The sequence below is a fragment of the Pristis pectinata genome, chromosome 11 (assembly GCF_009764475.1).
Source record: "Pristis pectinata isolate sPriPec2 chromosome 11, sPriPec2.1.pri, whole genome shotgun sequence".
Classification (NCBI taxonomy): Eukaryota; Metazoa; Chordata; class Chondrichthyes; order Rhinopristiformes; family Pristidae; genus Pristis; species Pristis pectinata.
In genome coordinates, this window is record NC_067415.1 from 49959379 (window position 1) to 49979829 (window position 20451).

Consider the following 20451-nt stretch of genomic DNA (forward strand, 5'->3'; position numbering starts at 1 on the left):
CATTATGCTCTTTGAGTGTATTCCCTTGTAGGAAAAGAGGGCACAGAACTTCAGGGCAGAGAACTGAAGTTCGCTCACTGAACTGTTTGCAACTAACACCAGCAAAGGAAGTCATGTTTAAATTAAGCAGAGTCTCTGTGTAATTGGCTGGTGGATATGGGAACCTGCCAGCTTCCTGGTTACAGATTTAAATATCAGGCATGTAACAGTAATGGGTTTACTGACGACTGTCATGATCATGTGCATAATAGTGACTTCCACTGGGCTTACTCCTGACTTTTATCTCCATCAGGATCGGGTCCAGTTTGGTCATAGCAACTATGACTTTTCAGAGAAGCCTTGGACCAGCTCAAATTCTTGCATTTCAATAAGACTAGAGAGAAAGAGATGATTGGGTTTTCACCTGGTGACTTGTACACAATGGAGTTGGAGCATATCATAGAGTTAAGGATGGCAGTGGAGAGCACAGGATTCTTCAAACTCTGATCAACTGCATGCTGCTGGTGAAATGGCAGAAAATGTGCGGAACTAGCAGTTGCAAAAATAAATAAAGAACAAAGACCTCCTGATGCTGATTCTCTGTGGGGGGGGGGGGGGGGACAGTGAGTGAATATCTGTTGATAGGGTGAGGCTTGGTCTTCCAGTCAAGTGAGTAAATGGGGCAGTTCAAGGGTAATAATACAGAGAAAGAAGTATAATGTGTTTCAAATAACAGGACTGTGGGCTATGCCCAGCAGATTAGGGTATGTTAATGGAGAGAAAAAAACTGAGTCAATGTCACAGATGGAATGACTTGCCAGTTCTGATAAGCCAGGAAATGAAAGATACCTGAAATTGGAGATTTCAATATTGAGTCTGCAAGATTGCAATGTGCCTAGGTAAAAAGCGAGGTGCTGTTTCTCAAGCTTGCTTTTGGCCTCATTTGTAACAGTGCAGGAAACCACATATAGGTGGAATTGGAATAGAGAATTTAAGTAGCAGCCAACAGAAATTTGAGGATCAAACCTGTGGACTGAATGGAGGTGTACCGCAAAGCAGTCGCTCAATCTGCGTTGGGCTTCTCTGTTGTGAACACTGAATGCAGTGCAATAGAATGGCAGAAGAGCAAGTGAATCACCATTTCACTGGGGACTCTTTGGGTTCCTGGATGTTGTGAAGGGAGGAGGTGGTGTGTTGCATCTCCTGCGGTTGCATGGGAAAGTGCCATAGAAAGCAGAGTAGTTTGTGGGAATGGAAGGCTACAATGTCTAAAACTAGGGGTCACAATCTCAAAATAAGGTGTTGGGCATTCAGGACAGAGGTGGGCAGAAATTTTCACTAAAGGAATTGCCTACCTAAGAAGGCAGAGGATGTTCTGTCACTGAGTATATTTACAAGATAGAATTTAATAGATACTTGGATATAAGGAATCGAGGGATATGGGTTAATGCAAGAAAGTGATACTAAGAGATTGACCGAGTAGGCACAAGGGGTCAAAAGGCCACCCTCTGCTTCTATTATGTCTAATGTTAAAAGGAATGGAAGCAGATGTGCTGGCGGCCCACAGTGGAGGATATAGAAATCCATCTCAAGTCATTATGAATATTACTATTGCAGGTCTTGTAAAGCTGCATTCTCCTGCTAGAAGTTGTAATCCAAGTTAGGGAACCTGGATCTTAACTCAGTAACGTGCCCCTATGGTCCCAGGTAACAACTGAATGCCAGCATGTTACCTTTGTACACAGGTTGTCAGGTAGCATCCCCTTTTCCCATTGGCTCTGTCGGCCACTGATGAGTGCAGGAGAACCCAACAAATTCTGCTCTCCTGGGTTCTGACACAAAGAGTTTGTAGAAATATGTCCCTTAAATGTCAAAGCAAGGATCAGAGTAGCTTGTCTCCACTTCTACCAAAAGCATAGGGATTTCGTCACGTTGGAGCATCAGACACCCAAAATGCTTGGAATTTACAAAACTTTTAGTACAAACGTTAAAGTATTTAATTTCTTGTTACATCAAATATATTACTGTGCATCATTTTTTCATTTCTCCCTTGTTCTGAATGGCAAGTGTTAGCTTTCATTTGATTGGTGATGAATGTGAAGAAACAAATTGACTGACACCAGTTGCAGCAGGTGGACAAGTGGGTGAATCATTCAAGGAATGGTGGTGTTATCGGGATGTTATAATTAGCAGTGTGAATGACTGACTGAATTTAAGTGCAGGCAGCTCGAGTACCATTGTGATCAGATGGTCAGGCATAGGGTGTCCTTTTCTCCTCGCCTCTTTATCATTATCATCAGGTGATAATTACTGAATAGCTTGTTCCTCCTCCATTCTAGTCTTCACAGTTGTACTCTGTTGTACAAAACGTGGTATGCCAGATTCATACTAGGGACTTGAATGGTGAATACTGAGGGGGTCTTCCTGATCTATCTAGGCACCTGCAACATGTGTGAACATAACAATGACTTGCATATGTTACGAGCCCCAGGTTGCTACTTGGTGAGTGTCCCTTTAAGGCACCTGAAAGGTGGCGTCGGCTTAGCGGGCTGTGGCACGGACTGCTGGGGGGCTCGCTCTCTCTCTCTCTTGGGAGAGGAGACAAGGGAGATGTGAGAGTTGGTAGCACTGACTGCCAGCCTCTGTATCTATGGGTGAAGCCCATTAGTTGTGTGACTGTCACTTTGCAATCCATACATGGATTTTTGGAGCAATCAGTGGCATCCACTTTGTCACTAACCTGTACCGGGAATCAGGTATATCTGTGGGCGGCCACATATCGAGTGCCCTCGGTGTGGCAGATATTTCGGAACAAAGCAACGGAGATCTTAGGCAATTGTGGCGTCGTATTGGTTTCAACGTGGAACTTGTGAAATTCGTAAACTCCTCTCTACATTCTAGCATGGTTTTCAGAAGCCTTTGCTCATCATTTTGCTTTGTGACTTGCTGAACTGAACTGGTTTGCCATCGTAAAACCTTGAGAACTGTTCCTAGACTTGGCGGTTTGGGAACTAGCCACACACACTTCAGTTTATTTTGGTCAATGTCTGATATCTAACGTTTTTTATTACAAGTAGTTAATAATAAATAGGTTTTAACGTTGAAACCTTGCTTGTTGCATTTCTATTGCTGCTGGTATGTAACACATAGTAACGCAAATGGTTGGCATATGATTTGCATTGTTGTGCTCCTGTTGTTCATTGATGGGATTCCCCAGAGGTGCTGTCAATTGGGTGTGAAGTGTTGCCTTGTAGCAAGGTTAAAGATTGGTGAAATTTTTTAACAGGTTGCAGAAGTACAAGAGCATTATGACTGCTCCTAGGGAATATGGCAGAGGCATGCACAATTCATTTTTATTTGTATGTTAGTTGAACATTGATTGCATGATATTGCTTGCAAGTGACAAGTACTCTGGATTGATAAAACTTTGCTTGAACTGCTACCTGTGAGAAGCCAGTTGGAGATGCAAGTGTCTGCTCATTTTGGCTAATGTCATCATTGGAGAAATTCACATGGGTGTCAACCCTGTCAAAGAATGTATCTGCTACCTGCCTTAAGCATTTTTGTATATCTGATGGTGATACAATTTATGTCTGTAGTTGCACTCTGGAAAAGCTGCAGGTAGAGCATTGATTGCACTGGGGTGACTTTCATAGCCACTGTTTATGCATGGCACCCAGATTCACTGGGAAAGTTGCAGATGTCTGCAATCACCTGAAATAATGATTTCTTCCTTCTGAAGCTCTGTATATCAAGGAAGATATGTCTCCATTTGTAGATCCTACAACAACTTTTACAACTTTGAACCCTCCATTTCCTTCATTTTGATGGCCATCTGCAGCTCCCTACACAGCACGTCCTTGTCAATGATGATGATCATTTTCTTTCTGTTGTATTTAAGCATTCCAAAAAGTGTCCCACAGTTTTGCTTTGATTTCACTAGGAAACTAGAACAGCAATTTGAAATCCTAATTGCATTATCTCAATCTGATTCAAATGACTATGTTAGTGATTGTCATGCTTCTTAAGAGCAAAATCTACAAAGGCCCCATGTTCACTTGGATAAGGTCATGTTTTGGTATTTGACTTTTAACCATTGTTGACCCTGTCCTCTCCATGCTTGGCAAGAGAGAAGGTGGGCATTATTTTTGAGCCTCTTGTTTCTTTTCTCTAATATTTTGTAATTTTAGTACAGTGCCCTTAGTCTTTGTCAATAGAGCTTAGAATTCCATTTATTTTGTTCATTTCTTTGCAAAAACTGTACCTGCACTGTAAATCAATCTGAATTAGAGGGGGTCTATAATATTAACGAGACTCCACTAAAATTGGGGCATTAATAATAGGCTGGCATTGTTAATCATAGGGCCTGTGTCGTCAGACGCTCAGATTAAACGTCTTGTTCTGCTTTAATCCTGAAGGTGACTGCTCCGTTCAGAGATTGACCTACAGATGCGCAAAAATAAGTTAAAGATAGAACTAATACAAACACATTTCTGCAACTGAAGTAATCTTCTATCAAAAGGGTGCACTTTTTTATTTTAATTATGTGATTTATGTGGCAAAGAATGCATGATTTGCTTGAGGTCTGTCAGCTAGAATTGGGTCCAACCCTCAGTTGGCTAAAGCATCTCAGGAAGAAGTTTTGGATGCCAAGCATCTGTATTAAAAGAGAAATAAAAGACAGCAGCACTATACAGAAAAATGATTTTTTTTCTTTTTATTCCAATGATATTTATGAAAGTAACTTCTTTTGACATAGTCTGAACCATTCCAAAACTTAAGTGAAATATTTGGTCAGCAATGTTTTTGGCAACTCAAGGGGATGGATTTGGGTGTTAACTTGATCAAGTAACTGAAAGTCTGTATGTGACTTTCTCTTGTGAAATCATTTATAACATATGAATTTTTACTGTTTATCCATCAACCTAGTCACAAGGTACTTCTTATAAAGGTGGTCTTAAAAGTCCGTCTTCACATTATTTTACATCTCTGTAGATTATAATGTTTATGTTAAATATTGTTTATTGAAATGTGGCCATGAGGTTCATCGTTAATGTTTAGTGTTGCACTCTATGAAAACAGATCTTAAAAACCACCTTCGAAGTCTGGCAACAGAAACAAAAGGTCTAGCTTTGGACGTGAAAATTCAAGAAATGGTCTGCTTTGAATGTATAACTGTTAAGTTTTCCATTTGAAACAGGATGAAATGCAGATGGTGACAAATTGCAAACACATTGTGAGATTCAGATCTGCTTTTCGCCTGAGCTACACAAGTTTCAGTTTCATTCTCTTCTGCCAAATATCCGTGGCTATTGGTTTTCTGAATCTCTTACTGTGCTGTATTCCAGTCTAAAAGTTTCATCAAATAGGTTTGGATATCATTGACTCAGGTGACCTGTTTTTACTTTCGCCACAGTTATGCTTTTGTTGGGCTTGCACTTAGGGAAAAAAATGTTTAGTTTCTTAGTTGATCACCACAGACACCACAAAATTTTTCCATCATGCTTTCCCCTTTGCCAGCTGTTGCCCATGGTTCTCTGATTTACTCTTCCATCAAATCTACTGGGAACCCTTCGACCTCTTACATTTTACCTTTGGGCCTCAAGTGGATTTTCTAATTTGTAACTTTATTGCATACTTGCCTTGATTGTCTTTGCCTTAACTTGTAATTTGCACATTATTTAAAGTATATAGGTTCAGCTTTTAAATTTTTATGGATGTAATTTTCAGCACCATACATAAGTGGTTCCTGGATGCTAGTTGTGAGTGTTCTCTTCATATCCCGTGATGGGTTCATGTACACATAGAATAGTACAGCACAAGAACACAGAAACAGGCCCTTCAGCCGTGATGTCTGTGCCGATTATGGTGCCGATTTAAACTGGTCTATGTCCCTCAATTCCTTACTTGCTCATCTGCCTGTCTAAACGCCACTCAAGTTTTGCTATCATATCTGTTTCCACCACCTCCCCTGGCAGCATGTTCCAGGTACCTAACACACTCTGTGTATTTAAAAAAAAACCATGTAAATCTCCTTTAAACTTTCCCCCTCTCACCTTAAAGCTACTGTATGCCCTTTAGTATTTGACATTTCCATCCTGGGAAAAACACTACCTATCCTGTCTATGCCTCTCATAACTTTATATACATCGATCAGGTCTCCCCTCAGCCTCCAATGCTCCAGGGAAAACAATCCATGTCCAACCTCTCATTATTGCTGATACTCTCTAATCCAAGCAACATGCTGGTGCACTTCTGCTGCACCCTCTCCAAAGCCTCCACATCCTTCCTTTAATGCAGTGACCAGAACTGCACACAATACTCCAAATGTCGCCTGACCAAAGTTTTATACAGTTGAAACATGACTTCTTCACTCTTGTATTCAATGCCTCAACTGAAGGCAAGCATGCCTTATGTCTTCTTTACTACCCTATCTATTGGTGGTGCCACTTTCAGGTTGCTATGGACTTGCACGCCGAGATCCCTCTGTACATCAGTGCTCCTAAGGGTTCTGTCATTTACTGTATACTTTCTTCTTAAATTTGACCTCCCAAAGTGCAACACTTCACACTTGTCTGGATTAAACTCCATCTACTATTTCTCTGCCCACATTTCCAACAGATCTATATCCTGACCTAAATCCTTTGACAAGCTTTGTCACTATCCACAACTTCACCTTTTTTTGTGCCATTTGCAAGACTTAGATTGGATTGTGTTGCAGTTTATTGGTTGAATGAGCTGTATTGCTAACTTTGCTGTCAAATTCTGATTTGCTATTTTCCTTTAATCAGCCTTCTAAGATTATTTTAGGTAGTCCACAGGGTTTCTGATTCAGTCACTGAGTCTAACATTTTGTTTCCCAGTTTCTATACCTTCCTTGCCAATTTTCTGTTTTGTGTACTAAACCACATGCATTAAGGATAAAAATAGAAAATGCCAGAAATACCCAGTAGGAGAGAGGAACAGTGCAGAAATTTTAGATTGATAATCTTCCATCAAGGGAGAGCTCGTTCTGACAATGTATTGAGTATTTACAGCATTTTCTGTTTTTATATCAGATTTCTTTTTTCTTTCAATTGTATTAAATACAGGATTTAACCTTCTTTCTCTCTGCTTGCTCTAGCCTCCGACACCACAAATCAAACAAACCACCTCATAATCTCCTCTGTTCAAATTAACGTGCCTCAGATTTTTAAACCTCCCTGAGCATTTGTGTGTGTCTTCCAACTTCCAAATAAATTTGTTGTATATCATCTCTACTTTTTCAATTGTCTCAACAATTACATTTTTACAGATTCACAATTGCACGTTGCACTTTATTATTTATCATTTGGCACCAGGTCCAGTACTCCATGTATTTTTTGAGGTGCAATCCACTTGTGGTATTGCATTTCATGCCAGATGGACCTGAATCCAAAATTTCTCTGTTTTGTTACTTCAAACTTTGCATGTTCAAGTATGCTTGTCATCTTAAAAATCAAATTGTGGCCCCATGCTATAGGGACATTTTTTTTCCTCTTTCTTAGGATTTGTGAACATCAAAGGCTGGCATTTCTTGCCTATCCATATCTGTACTAGTAACTTGCTAGGCCATTTCCAAGGGCAGTTCAGAGTCAACCATATCACATTGGCTGAAGAGTCATTGATGTTGAAGAGCAATAGATACAAGAGTAAAGGCAATAAATTTAGGACAGTGACTGTGAAACGACTGAATTGTTGTAAAGTCCAGTCACTAGATGGAATGACTGTGGACCCACAGCAACTTAGTTGACTCTTAACTGCCCTCTGAAATGCCCTTGCAAGTTACCTAGGACAGTTATGGATAGACAATAAAAGCCAGTTTTACCAGTGATACGCACATTCCCTGATGGAATAAAAAAGAAATAATATCCCTATAGAGTGCCTTTTAAGGTGTGCAGCTATTTCTAGGCCTGTGTGTCTTCATCGTCACTCTCTTCTTCCTCTTCCTGCATTGCTGTGCCAAATTGCAGCTCTTGGATATTTGAAGCAAAAAAGACACACTGTTAAGGTTGAAGTACAAGGAGGGGGAGGTAAGAGGTATTTGCTTGTAAATCAGAAGTATGTGGGCATGAAGGTGGAATGAAAAATATAGGATTAGTTATATGGATACCATAATTTTTGATGCTTTGGCATTGTTGTTAAGAAGCAACATACAGTATCTTAAAAGCACCATCATCCCCACTGGGGTTTGGACATGTTTCTGTTTCTGTTCCACTTGCATTGTTTGCTTTTGTCTCTGGTTGTGTATCACATCCTGCAAAACAAAAACTGTGTTTAGAGACTCGTGGTTTGTTTGATTGAACCATTGACAGTGTACAGATGATTCAGTTACTAAGGCTGAGTAATAGGGAACATGTACAAGGTGTGAGATGTGAATGAAAGGCTACAGCAGTGTGTTTACTGTGTGAGTAAACATCAGAAGATGCAAATTTAGTTATGAGTTCTGATTGACAAAACTTTGCTGATATTCATTGAGATGGCATTCTGTTGAATTGTGCAGTGGATGAGGCTTGTAGGATGTGACATTTGCAGATACATTCAACTACTCACAAACAATCATTAAGCTGCTTGCGCCACTGCAACCACATCCTTACGATTTGACTGCTGGTGTTGACCTCCAGGGCTAGATACTCCTATTGCCTTCTGTGTGTTTGTGTGTGTCTGGAAGGACTCTTGGCTCCCTGCACATACAAGACTTATCTCATTCTTTCCATTTGTTAGATCAAGGCCTTTGGGGCAGCATCTGAAAACCACAGAGTTCATGCTCTTTCATTATGTAGTTCCTTGTTCTCAGGTTAGCTTTGCCTGTAGAATGTTCTGCCAGCTTCTGCACCTCTCAGAATGGATCTTCCATCAAGAAGTTCTGGTGAGTATTAATTGGACTTGACGGGAATAAAAACAGGAAGTGATGTAAATACTTTGGTCAGGTGACATCAGTAGATAGAGAGAGAGAGAGAGAGAGAGAGAGAGAGAAGTTAGCATTTCCACCTGAAATGTTAACTCTGCATGGCTCTCCACAGAAGCTGCCTGATATACTGAGTATTGTTTTTCTTTCTCTCAGATTTCCAGCACCTGCAATTGTTTGTTTTTCAGCTTCTGGGACTTGATTCAGTGAAGCATCCAACCAATGAATAAATTTTGTGCTGGCTGGACACCACAATAGTTACAATTAGCATGCAAGACAAAGTCTACTTGCATTCTGCTGAAAAGGAGTGGGTTAATTGTGATCTTGGTAAACTTGATACTTTCACCCGTTTTCATGGGTTGTAGAATATATTCCCTTCCCTAGGGCTAGTATTTAATTTGTTAAAAAGGGAAAAGTAATTGCAAGATTAATACTATTAGAATAAAAATCCGATAATCTGGCAGATTTTTCAAACTGTTCGAAGTTATTTCTATTAATATCCCACCAACATGATTTTTATTTCAGATGTTGTACAATATTATAATAAATTTTCCAGTGAGCCCCATGAGGTGTGAGGGAGTGTGGTGAATCGGGTCCCGGTGAGGTGTAAGGGAGTGGGGTGAATTGGGTCCCAGTGAGGTGTAAGTGGAACCTTTAGGATTTCTGAATCGTTGGATTGCAAATTATCAGAATTTACTGTATTGTATGTTTTTCATTCCTGTACATTAATGTGATACTTTACATTATCATTATAATAACATTGATACATTAGCACATAAGAACCTGGAATGTACTTTTTAGATTGATATCTATAGGATTGGATTTAAATACAACATACTCACTGATGTAATTCAGTCTCCACACTAAGCTTCCATTATTTTTATTGGAATGGAAACTATTACTACTACTTTGCCAGATTTTCTTCTGGGACTGAGCTGTGTAATTTTCTGAACTCCATCAGTAATTTTTGATGAGAATTTTTGGAAGTCTGAAAATTATATATTTCCAATGTTGATAGTGACAACAGTGAATTGGAATTAATTTACTTTAGCTCCTGTCATCTTGTTGCTGTGGAGTTGTCCACAACTTGTATCTTCTCTCTCTCTCTCTCTCTCTCTGTCTCACTCTCTCTCACTCACACACACACACACACACACACACACACACACACACACACACACACACACACACACACACACACACACACACACTATATATATAGTGTAAGTTTTTTTGGAATGGGCATTGAGAATATTATATGGGTACTACCTTTAAAAGTTTAGCAATATTTTTCTAAATCATTTAACATTTTCCTGGTCTGTATATTAAAAATGGAAAAAATAAAGCAAACATTATAATGATTAGAAGAGCGTTAATTTGAACCACTTCCTTAGCATTGTACATAAAAATCCAAACTGTAAAAATCATAGATTGCTACTTGGAGATCCATGTATATTTATTTACTATTTTTTTGCAAATTGCCAGTTTCTGTTCCAGATGATGTAATTCCATGGCTCATGTTATCTAAATCAAAGGAAGTGTGGATATAGATGATGTTAAAATGGGTTTAATCAGCAGAAATGCATAGAAAGTTCTCAAAAAAAAGGATAAGCTGAATGGGAGTTTTCTGTTGTTGTGGTGTATTCATTGTGCTTTATAGCTGGCCAGCAAAGTAATTAACAGTCAGTCAGTCATATGTTTGTCCGCTCTTCATTTCAGAATAGCTTATTCATAAGTTTAGAATGTGCATTGAATCATCCAAAATTTATTTCCAAATTTTCTGTAAACTTTCTTCCTTGAAAAGCAACAGAACTGTATTAAGATGTAAAATGGGGTGAGTGTTGCTCATGTGCCATTATTTCTTTGCAGGTGTAAAGATTCATTGTGGTTTAAAGCAGAGTTCTAATGAATACATAATGGACTTCAATTGATTAATTACATTGCAATCTGAGTTCATCCAAAGCTCCAAGTAAAATTAGAGTTGTTAACCACTTGTAACCTACATTTTTTGTGCACAATGTAGTTAATATGCGTATTAGATTAAGCTTAAAGATCAGTGGACGGTGGGTTAGATGACGAGTACAGGTTACTCCTGCGTTGTGGGGGGTGGTGAGGAGAGGAGGTCACTTTCCTAGAAAACGGTCCATCGCAATTTTCTGTGACATGAACCCACATCATCTGTGCATGAGTCAAGAAATGCCAATTGAAAAAAATGTTTATTTATTTACTTGATTTTTCCACATCAATTCTGTGAGAGCGAATTTTATTCTGTATTTCAAATTTTTGGGTAGTGATTGGTGAATTCTGTTAGGGTGAATTTCCAGTATCCGAACAGCCGTAACATGGGGGAGTTAATTACCGCCAAGCTACATCACTGGCACTGAAAGCGAATCTTTACCGTGTCATTTTTGATTGTTGGAGTTTTTAAAACATTTTCCCCTTCTATCTTTCGCATTCTAATCTTTCTTTCTTATTCTGCACCTGATTTGGCATTCAATTCACTATTTGAACTTCCTGGTCCAGGCACCACACCATTAATTTTAACTGCCCCTAAATCTCACTCAATAGAAGGATCTATGCCTGCTCTATTCACACAAATCCCACATCTCTTGTACAAGAAACCAAGGCATTTCATTCTTCACTGCATGGTGGGCAAGGGCAAGACCAAGTAATGGCAGGCACTGTTCATTTGCTGGCTGCAATAAATTTTCACCCAACATCTTATTTTAATAAGCTTAGGACCATGCCGCTTTTGACATATGGAAATAATAATATGTCCACAGCTGAAGTCGTGTTTCAATAAAAATCACTGTTCAACTAAAGTGCTTCCCTCCCTAGTCCAACTTTCAGATCCAATTGTGGAAAATACTGAGGGGCCTCTCTGCTGTCTGCCACAGGAAAAATAATTGCTAGAGGCCTCCTCAACTGCCTCTTCCCTGTAGCTGAAGTACAATGGACTTGACCTTTGGTGTGTGACCTCCAGGGGAACAGTATGGAGCAGTGTCAACCTGTAGACATGGCCTTTTTTGACTTTACAAAAGCCTCCCACCCTGTCAGTCGAAGGGGTCTGTGATCAATCCATCTCAAACCTGGATACCTTCAGAAATGCATCTCCATTCTACATCCACCATGTGATGGTTTGCAAGCCGTGATCTTGATCAATGGATTCAGAACAAACCCTTGGTGCACATCGGTGACCTTGTAATTGCTTCAGCACTTTTTCCAGTCTTTCTCCCTATCAGAATCAGGTTTATTATCACTGACTTATTTGACGTGAAATTTGTTGTTTTGCAGCGGCAGTATAGTGCAAAGACATAAAAATTACTATAAATTACAAAATAAATAGTGCAAAGAAAAATACCTAATGTTGATTATCTGCTCATTAATTTAATTGTTTGTGGGAGCTTGCAGTGAGATTGTATAAAAGGCTAATAAAATGCAAGCTTTTCATTTTCTTCCTGAGGTTTTTAACAATGTAGAATTATTCATTGCATACTGTAAACAAATACATTACCATTTAATTATCTGCATTATGAAGAGGTTTTCCAATATGTGACAAAAATCTATAGGTTAACTATGCTTATTCATTCAAATATGGCCAGTTAGTGAAACATTATTAAGTTCTAACTTTGGTTTTACTACAGGATCTTTTCTTTTCCACTCAACTCTTTCCCACCACCTCCCCCAACTTGCCTCACCCACCCCCTTCTTGCTGTCTAGCTACTGTGTCTATGCAGTTCTGCCTTGAGAAGTCAGACTCCAGCATTTAATTAACTGACATTCCCATAGGTTGTATCTGGCTAACTCGGCAATAATCCCCTGCTGAGTTCAAATGAAAACTTAGCTCAGCAGTGTTAAGCCTGACCTGGAATGTCAGAATGACTTCCGTTGCTAGTTCAGGTGCCCCTTACATTATAGACAGCAAGACCCACATTTTAAAAGCACCTTTCACAACCCCAGGATGGCCCTAGGGTTTTACCATTTATACAGGATTTTATTAATAGTGAGCCAACACTTTTGTAATGTTGGAAACATCATAACCAACTTGCACACAGGTTCCCATAAACAGCAATGTGAGAGAGACTGCGTAAAGTGATGTTGACCCTTGGTCTTCTGCAAAATACTGCCATGAAATTTGTTACGTTCATACAAGAGAGCAGATAAGATGTTTGCTGAATGATTCATTTGAAAGAATGATTCTAAAGAGCTGGCCTAAATTTTTGTACTCCCAGCTTCTCGTATAAATCTCAGATCCTCTGACTAAGAATGCAAACAACAGAACCATAACTTGCACCCACAATACAGAATGCAGATTGGTTGGCTCCTACTTTATCACACCACTTTGTTTGGAGGAAGTTTAGAAGTCAAAAAAGTCAAGTGGAGTTTGTTACCATGTGCACAAGTATGGTGAGGTACAGGTACAATAAAAAAAACTTGCAGCAGCATCACGGGCATGTCGATATAGACAACACAATATAAGTTATACAAGACAGTGAAGAGAAAAAAAACTCTGCAAAAACAAGACCTTAGTGCAAAAAAAAAGACAGACAAGTCCATGGTAGTGCAAGAGGTGGTCCTTGGTGTTCCATTGCTGAGGTAGGGTTAGGGGTATTCCAGTCAGTTCAAGAACCTGATGGTTGTAAGAAAATAGCTGTTCCTGAACCTGGTGGTGTGGTGGGACTGCAGGCTTCTGTACCTCGTGGGACTGCAGGCTTCTGTACCTCTTGCCTGATGGTAGCAGGGAGAAGAGGCATGACCATGATTGTGGGAATCCTTGATGATAAATGCTGCCTTCTTGAGGCAGCGCCTTCTGAAGGTGGTGTTAATGGTGGGGAGGGCTGTGCCCATGATGGACCAGGCTGCGTCAACTACTCTGCAGCCTTTTGTGTTCCTGTGCTTTGGAATTGTTGAACCAGGCCATGATGCAACCAGTCAGGATACTTTCAGCAGTGGAAGTTTGTTTGAGTATTTGTTGAGATGTCAAATCTTCTTAAGCTTATAAGAAAGTAGAGGAGCTAGTGCACCTTCTTTGTGATTGCATCTATGTGCTGAGCCAGGGCAAGTCATGTGAGATGTTAACGCCCAGGATTTTGAAGCTGCTTACTCTCTCCACCTCTGACCCACCAATGAGACCTGGTACATGGTTTCCCAACTTCCCCTTTCTGAAGTCAATGATTAGCTCATTGGTTTTGTTCACGTTAATCACGAGGTTGTTATTGCGGCACCATTCAACCAGGTGTTCTATCTCACTCCTGTACGCTGACTCATTGCCATCCGTGATTTGGCCAACAACAGTGGTGTTGTCAGTGAATTTATAGATGGTATTGGAGCTGTCCTCAGCCACACAGTCGTGGTTGTATAGGAAGGAGAACAGAGGGGCTAGGCATGCAGCCTTGATCCGTACTGATTGAGGTCTGCCAATGAGGAAGTCAATGATCCAGTTCAAAGGAAAGTACTGATGCCCAGGTGTTGGAGCTTGGTGATGAGTTTGAAGGGGATGATAGTGTTGAATGCCAAGCCATAGTCAATGAACAGCAGCCTGATGTATACATTACTGTCCAATGATCCAGAAGTCTCTGGAGAGTCAATGAAATAGCATCTGCTGTTGATCTGTTGTGGCAATAGGCAAATTGAAGGGGATCCAGGTCATTTCTTGGCATACCTTGGACCAATCTCCACAACATAAGAGAAAACATAGTGATATTTGCCAATTATTTGCACTTTGGTTTTATAGTAGGTATAAAATATGGGAAACATAAATTCCAGCTTCCATAATGAGAATAACACTTTTTTAAACACCAGTATTAACCACAGTCCTTGCAAAAACTTTGTGTAGATTCGGAAAACAAAATCTTAATGCTGATGTTGCATTTTTATCTTAAAGGAGCAAAAGTGGTGCTTATGCTTCATTAAATAAAATGTTTACCTTTCAAAGCCACATTTATATATAAAAGGATTGGTTGAGATGTCTGAATTATGCTGTTTTATACAGTTGTTCTACTTTACATATCTGGTCTAACACAGCCTATCCTCATTCATAGTTATAATTTTGACTTCTTCCCACTGATTTCCTGTGAAGCTTATTACATTTTTTTCAGATACTCTTTTGTATTTGTTCTGATGATGCAGACTATCTGCTTTTTATGAGTGTTCCATTTTCCACAGCTGAGGTTTCCTGGCCATGGTTGATAGGCTGCTCATAGTCCATGCTATTTCCCACTGTACTGCTCTTCTGTCACCCCTTCGTAAGTTGTTTTCTCTGGAATGTCAGAGGCTTGAGGGGAAACCTGATAGAGGTTTATAAAATTATGAGAGGCATAAATAGGGTAGTCAGAGACTTTTTCCTGTGGTGGAAATGTCAAATATGGGAGTACTTTAATGTGAGAGGTGAAGAGTTTAAAGGAGATGTGCAGGTTAAGTTTTTTTTATATATAGAGAGTAGCAAGTGCCTGGAACCCACTGCCTGGGATGGTAATGGAAGCAGATACAATAGTGGCATTTAAGAGGTATTTAGATGGGCACATGAACATACAGGGAATGGAGGGATGTGGATCATGTGCAGGAAGATGGGTTCAGTTTAATTTGGCATCATGGTCAGCACAGACATGGTGGGCTGAATGGCCTGTTCCTGTGCTATACTGTTCTTTGCCTCCTCAGAAAGTTACAAGAGGACTCCCCTTGGTCTTGCCTTCTATGCCACCTGCCTATACCAGCAGCCTCTTATCCCTCTCCATTTCTCCATCTCCAGTGTGATCCCTCTCCCCTCAGTTGCCACTCTTCCCTCCCCAACCTCTTGGTGCACGCAGTCATTACCAATAACACCATCCCAAGCCCAAGTGCAGAAGTAAATGTGTTCCATTTCCTCTGTTTATACTGTTTTCAATTTTTATACAATATTCACTACAAATGATGCAGGTTTCTCTATACTGCGGGGTCTGAATGCTGATTGGGATTATACATGTTTCACAGGGTGGTCATCCAATCTGTGTCAGTTTAATTCTCCTACTCACTCTCTCTGGGATCTTGTACTGTTCCAGTGAATTTCTCTCAAGCTTTAGCAGTAGCACCTCATCGATTGGTTAGACACTTGTTGCCTTACAAAAGTCAGATCATAATAATTGCCCATTTTTTTCAGACAGTGACAATTGGTTTTGTTTTTTTTGCATTTTATCCAGACCGTCTTTTGTTTTGTGCCCCATTCTAAGCCACCTTTGCCTTTCATAATCAACGCATTTGACATTTCATCTTTCCTGACTTTTGCCCCTTGTTCATCCTCCCTTTCCTTATTTCCCCCTTTTTCGTTTTTATTTGTAACCTCTATTTTTGTTTCCAGTTCTGATGGAAGATCAACCTGACATGTGAACTGTGTTCTCCACACTCCACTCAATGTGAAGAGCACGTGGCTGAGAGCCTATGTGGAGGGATATGAAAGAAGAGAAACACTGTCATGCCCTTATTAGAGCAACTTTTGTACTAAATCTGTTTCCAAAGAGTGGAGCAAGATAAAATAAATTGTTTTAAATTGATTTCAATTGGTTTTGTCTTTGTCTCAGATAAAGAAACCAGTACTGATTGTTTTCTTGAAATCACGTCCACCTTGTCTCTGAAATATTAATATTTAAATAATTAATGCAATAATTAGCTAGTTATGTAGAATAATTTATCTGAATTATCAGCCATGGTTGAATGGTTAGCACTTTGAGTCAGAAGTTTGTTGGTTCACATTCTGCTTTGGAGACTTGAGGAAAAAAAATCTAGGTTGATACTCCATTGCTGAATTGAAGAAGTGCCATCTTTCAAGTGTAACGGTCAACAGAGGTCCATCTGCTCCCAGGTGACCAGAAAAAATCCTGCTATACTATTTTGAAGAAAAGCAGGGGAGTTGTCCTGGTGTCTTAGCCAGCATTTATCCCCTGATCCCCTTTGAAATAAAATCGATAAATTCGTCAATATTATATCATTGTTTTTTGAAACACTTCATGCATAGTGCCATTTATGCTGCAGTAATAATTTTATTTCAAAAGTACTTTGTTGTCTGTAAAGTGTTTTGGGATGTCCTAGAAGGGAGGTGAAAGGCATTATATGAATTAAACAGCTCCATCAACTGTTGAAACTCTTTAACTGTTAAATTGAAGGCAGACTATTCAACGATTAATCTACTTTGTGTGTGAATTGGCTGCCTGCTTCTCTTTCCTCCATTAAAACCAGAAGTGGTCAGTTTCATTATCATTAATGCATTTTATCCTCTAACATAGTCTCATCCCATCCTATTTTGGTAACTAAGTATCATGCTAATGTTTCTATGTAGACAGTGAAAAGATTGTTGAAACTGACATCCAAACATTCAGCACTATTTATTTGAAGCCATCTGTAGAGTAAGTCAAGTGCTGTACAGCAAGTTTATTGCAGTTTTGGTGTTGCCTGTTGTAGATGACTTGTTTGTAAATAAAAATGCATGTTTGCTTTGGTCTCATGTGAGTGATTTTCTTGATTTTTTTTACCTTTTTAGTGCATAAAATGAAAGTGACATGCACCACATGTATTCTTAGGGAAACGTTTTATGGCTACTTCATTGTGGAATTAAATAGCACAGAAGAGTGCCATTGGGCTTTCTTTACATGTGCTGACTACTTGAAAGAGTTGTCCAATTAGTTCCACTGTTCTGCTCTTTCCCAATAAGCCTGCAATTTTTTTTCATTTCAATGTATCCCGTTCCTATTAAACTACTTGAGTCATCCTTTTTAGTGTATTCCACTTCACAACATCTTGTGCAAGGATGAGGAGAGAAATTCATCATCTCCCCTTAAGGTTTGTTGTCACTTATCTTAAATACCCTTTTCTGTCCCTCATGCCAGTGGCAATACTGATTCCTAATTTACTTTTACAGAACCCTAAATAATTTTGAACACCACAATAAAATTTCCCCTCAACTACCTCTTCTCTAAGGAGAACATTCCTAGCTGGTTCAGCCTCTCCATTTAATTGAAGGTGCTCATCTCTCTCCATTTAAGTATAAGTGTAAGGAAGTCATTTGAGTATAGGTGTAAGGAAGTCATATAAAATTTTGGTTAAGCCATACTTGGAGTATTGTGTGCAATTCTGGTCACCTCATTACAGGAAGGATGTGGAAGCTTTGGAAAAGATACAGAAGAGGTTTACCAGGATGCTGCCAGGATTAGAGGGTATGAGCTATAAAGAGAGGTTGGACAAACTTGTTTTTTGTTCTGGAGCACTGGAGGCCGAGGGGGGACCTGATAGAAGTTTATAAAATTATAAGAGGCATAGATAGGGTAGACAGTCAGACTTTTTTTTCCCCAGGTAGAAATGTCAAATACTAGAGGACATGCATTTAGGGTGAGCAGGGGAAAGTTTAAGGGAGATGTGCAGGGCAGGTTTTTTTACACACAGTGTGGTAGGTGCCTGGAACAGGCTGCCGGGGCAGTGGTGGAAGCAGATTTGATAGAGACATTTAAGAGGCTCTTAGATAGGCACATAAATATGCCAGATGTGGAGGGACATGGATCATGTGCAGTCAGAGGTGATTTAGATTAATTTGGCATCATATTCAGCACAGACATCATGGGCCGCAGGGCCTGTTCCTGTGCTGTACTGTCTATGTTCTATTTCCTTAAAGCAGTGCTTCTGATATCTTTTCCCAATATTTAATCATAGGCAAAAGGAGCTCATTTACAACTGAATGGTGAACAATTTTGTGACAAAAGAAGGATCAAGGGGGGGTGATAATGGAGTAAACCTTGGTGTTATCAGCAGACCTGTGAAAACTGGTAGTGTTTTCAAATGATGTTGCTGAGTGGTGGGATGTTTGTGAAAAATAGGGGGCGGGGAGGGAGAAAGCAGAGAGAGTTTTTCAGGTGATACTAAAGGGTAATTGTCTGGGTGCTGGAAGAGAAACCGTTGCTGGTTATGACTCTGTCAGGAACAAAACTGGGTGAATGTTGGTTTTAAGTATTATGAAACAGAATTTGATTAATATGTATAAATAATTCTTTATAAACTATGATTCCAATGCATTTTGCATCTTTTCATTTTGCATTGAAACAAGGATGGTGCACAGTTCTGCATCATCCTTGTTCAATCCTTCTCCACCAATGCATTGCCCTGTTTCTTTCCCTTTTGCATCTTTATCTAGCTTTTTATTAAAGGCTACACTAGTCAACTTTACTGCTGGCAGTTTTGTTTTTACTTTGAAACAGCAATGTCCTGTGCAGGGTTTTCACTAATTAGTAAAATTGCATCCTGTAGCGGTTGCTACCACGAAATAAAACAAGATGCTAGTCGAAGGATTGTCAAACAAGAACTGGTTTATTTTCCCGCCTTGTGCGGGCCTTTTAAGGGAGACTGTTCCCGCCCAATGCAATCGGTAATGATGTAAGTACTATGTCATCAAGTCTTGCCCGCCCGCGGGTTCTCCCCGTCACTCGGGAAAGACGAGGCCTGCCGCCATCTTGGGCCTCGTCGCTCCGACGCCGCGCAACCTGACTGCCGAGCCGGTTCGCCTGACTGGACGGTGAGTCGCTACACAACCCCCCCCAGAACTGGCGATACAGTCCCCAAGGTCTGCGGGCTGTGCCAGCCGCTGTTTAGGGGGTCGGCCTCTGCGTCGCGGCGTTGAAACCTCGACCGGTTGTCGCAGATCTAAATGGGCCGGTTTGAGGCGGTCCATCGTGAAAACCTGTTCCCTGCCCCCAATGTCAAAAATAAAGGTGGATCCATTATTCCTGATGACTCGGAACGGTCCCTCATATGGTCATTGCAACGGCGCCCGAGGTGTGCCCCTGTGAACGGAAACAAACTTACAGTCTCGTAGTTCTTTGGGCTGACAGGATGGGGCTTGACCGTGCCGTGAGGTGGGAATCGGGGCCAAGTTGCCGAGCTTCTCGCGCAGTCTTTGTAGGACTGCTGGGGGTTGTTCCCCTTGGTCTCGAAGGGCAGGTATGAAATCCCCTGGGACAACTAGGGGCGTCCCGTACACAAGCTCAGCTGACGAAGCGCGGAGGTCTTCTTTGGGGGCAGTGCGTATGCCGAGCAGGACCCAAGGCAGCTCGTCAACCCAGTTAGGACCCTTCAGGCTGACTTCAGATGGTGGTGAAAACGTTCCACCAACCCATTTGATTGAGGATGGTAGGCCGTGGTGGTATGCAGCTGTGTCCCTAGCAGGTTCGCTAATGCAGCCCAGAGACTGAAAGTGAATTGGGTGCCTCTGTCTGAAGTGATGTGGGCCGGAACACCAAAACGTGAGACCCAAGTTGTGAGCAGTGCCTGGGCGCAGGAATCAGTCGTGATGTCAGTCAGGGGGGTTGCCTCTGGCCACCTCATGAACCGGTCCACGATGGTAAGGAGGTGCCAGGCTCCTCTTGAAACTGGCAGAGGGCCCATGAGGTCGACATGTATGTGGTCGAATCTCCTATGGGTAGGCTCGAACTGCTGTGGCGGGACTTTGGTGTGTCATTGGATTTTCGATGTCTGGCAGTGCGGACAAGTCCTGGCCCACTCACTGACCTGTTTGCGCAGGCCATGCCAGACAA

The 20451-nt window shown here is 40.7% G+C and overlaps 1 protein-coding gene across 2 annotated transcripts in view; it reads left to right on the forward strand.

Moving 5' to 3' along the window:
- The window catches only part of arhgap42a (Rho GTPase activating protein 42a), a 231924-nt gene that overhangs the window by 118340 nt on the left and 93133 nt on the right, over positions 1-20451 (forward strand). The window lies entirely within an intron of this gene.